Raw genomic sequence first — 2,500 nt, 5'->3', positions numbered from 1 at the left:
TAAGTTTATAGTAGAAACAGGTTTGCTCAGGAGTAGTCGTGGCCGAGTGATTAAGGCGATGGACTAGAAATCCATTGGGGTTTCCCCGCGCAGGTTCAAATCCTGCCGACTACGGTGCAGCGCCCGCTTTTATTGTTTACTCTTTTCTGGTGTGGAAAACAATCTTAAAATAGCAGTATAATACAATTACTAAAGGAGGCTGCGGCGCACTTGAGCTATTCAAGCAAGATCCTAGGAGTAAAAGCGGCTTCATCCTTTAGGCCAACGCAGAGAAACTGGTACGTTTTGACGGGTTTCGTTTTGCAATTTCAAACATATATGTACATTTAAAAGAAACTTGTGAGGAGAAAGAACGGTGCATGATGAGAGAGAAGGGTGGAAAGTACAGGACAAGATCTAGAGGCAAGGCGGTAGAGACTAAGGACTCTTCTGTGTAAGCACAGCACGATCTTTCGAGTGAGAGTTTCACTCTCATGGGTAGTCGTGGCCGAGTGGTTAAGGCGATGGACTCGAAATCCATTGGGGTCTCCCCGCGCAGGTTCGAACCCTGCTGACTACGCCTCGGTTTGAACTGAGCTGCAATTTTGCAATTTGCTCAGAAATGTCCCCAAAACAAGATGTAAACATGCATGTTGATTATAGGATGGACGATAAAGCAGACATTGGGAAGACTCCCATCCAGGACTCTCTGACTGTTAGGGGTGGGGGCCACGATTATATTTCCACCCTGACACTAGTTGCCGCTAGAGCCATCGACGCCTGGCATCGCCTCCGTCTGTAAGAAGCCCATCCTGCGCTTTTCCTTGCCTGCATCTTTACAGCAGATATTGGGAGGGGTCCATGTGGATACAGAGGATGGAGCAACTGGCACGCAAGCTATCTGCCGAGCCTTTTTTGTGTGTCAGCACAAGGGTTCTCGTGTCACTTCTAGACCTTCCTTGGCAGATGCATTCAGGAGAGGCCCCCTACCTGCGACACAGTGAAAGTACAGTCTTTTGCTGCCCTGTGCAAGCTAGGGGACTGAAGGCACAGCTTTCTGCCACAACAGCAGAGAGCAGAGGAAGGGCGCCCAGGAGGACCGTCAGAGGGTGGTGAGACCCCTGTCCTCTCAGCCCCGATCGGCCCCGATCGGCCAAGACCTCTCTATTTGGGCAGAAGGGACCCATTCTGCGGTCCTCTGAGGCTTAGGGCCACATGCCCAGAAGGCCCACCACCCAAATCTTTGCCATATGGCTTAGACTAACTACCGGACCACTCGTGCGGCCATTTATTCCTCTGGAGCCTGTCAAAATGGCCTGCCGAAATTGGCTCCCAGGAGGCCTCTGCAACTCGATTTGCATAGAGACAGCCCCTGCCCAGGCATGCTTCCAAACAGGACACTGTTAACAGTTTCAATTTGGAGCTGGCAGAAGCCAGTGCAACCTAGTGAAGGTGAGGCTCTGCTGCCTGGCCACTTGCTAGGTTTATTAGCACAGATCTGTCCCTGGCACTTAGTCTGAGCTTGGCAGGGAGGGGAAATGGCATTTAGGGAACTTGGGCCAGACCATAGAGATTCTGACTTTTGAATGCATTTTCAAGGGTCATGGGAGGGCCAAAAGGGAACGGTGCAGAGCGGCATAAAGTAAGGGGCGGAGGAGACATTGTGTGTGGCTAAAGTGTTAAGTTTATAGTAGAAACAGGTTTGCTTAGGAGTAGTCGTGGCCGAGTGGTTAAGGCGATGGACTAGAAATCCATTGGGGTTTCCCCGCGCAGGTTCAAATCCTGCCGACTACGGTGCAGCGCCCGCTTTTATTGTTTACTCTTTTCTGGTGTGGAAAACAATCTTAAAATAGCAGTATAATACAATTACTAAAGGAGGCTGCGGCGCACTTGAGCTATTCAAGCAAGATCCTAGGAGTAAAAGCGGCTTCATCCTTTAGGCCAACGCAGAGAAACTGGTACGTTTTGACGGGTTTCGTTTTGCAATTTCAAACATATATGTACATTTAAAAGAAACTTGTGAGGAGAAAGAACGGTGCATGATGAGAGAGAAGGGTGGAAAGTACAGGACAAGATCTAGAGGCAAGGCGGTAGAGACTAAGGACTCTTCTGTGTAAGCACAGCACGATCTTTCGAGTGAGAGTTTCACTCTCATGGGTAGTCGTGGCCGAGTGGTTAAGGCGATGGACTCGAAATCCATTGGGGTCTCCCCGCGCAGGTTCGAACCCTGCCGACTACGCCTCGGTTTGAACTGAGCTGCAATTTTGCAATTTGCTCGGAAATGTCCCCAAAACAAGATGTAAACATGCATGTTGATTATAGGATGGACGATAAAGCAGACATTGGGAAGACTCCCATCCAGGACTCTCTGACTGTTAGGGGTGGGGGCCACGATTATATTTCCACCCTGACACTAGTTGCCGCTAGAGCCATCGACGCCTGGCATCGCCTCCGTCTGTAAGAAGCCCATCCTGCGCTTTTCCTTGCCTGCATCTTTACAGCAGATATTGGGAGGGGTCCA

General features: G+C 50.0%; 3 non-coding genes across 3 annotated transcripts; all 3 read left to right on the top strand.

Moving 5' to 3' along the window:
• The first annotated feature begins 477 nt into the window (after positions 1–477).
• Positions 478–559, top strand: TRNAS-CGA (transfer RNA serine (anticodon CGA)). The gene has a single exon. It is a non-coding gene; the product is annotated as a tRNA-Ser (tRNA).
• A 1,132-nt stretch (positions 560–1,691) lies between these two features.
• Positions 1,692–1,773, top strand: TRNAS-AGA (transfer RNA serine (anticodon AGA)). Its single transcript has one exon. It is a non-coding gene; the product is annotated as a tRNA-Ser (tRNA).
• Positions 1,774–2,136: 363 nt separating this feature from the next.
• TRNAS-CGA (transfer RNA serine (anticodon CGA)) lies at positions 2,137–2,218 on the top strand. Its single transcript has one exon. It is a non-coding gene; the product is annotated as a tRNA-Ser (tRNA).
• The last annotated feature ends 282 nt before the right edge of the window (positions 2,219–2,500 follow it).

The sequence above is a fragment of the Ambystoma mexicanum genome, chromosome 3q (assembly GCF_040938575.1).
Source record: "Ambystoma mexicanum isolate Mex_15411 chromosome 3q, UKY_AmexF1_1, whole genome shotgun sequence".
Lineage (NCBI taxonomy): Eukaryota > Metazoa > Chordata > Amphibia > Caudata > Ambystomatidae > Ambystoma > Ambystoma mexicanum.
Note: the sequence above shows the minus strand (reverse complement) of the source record. Positions and strands in the feature narration are given on the sequence as shown.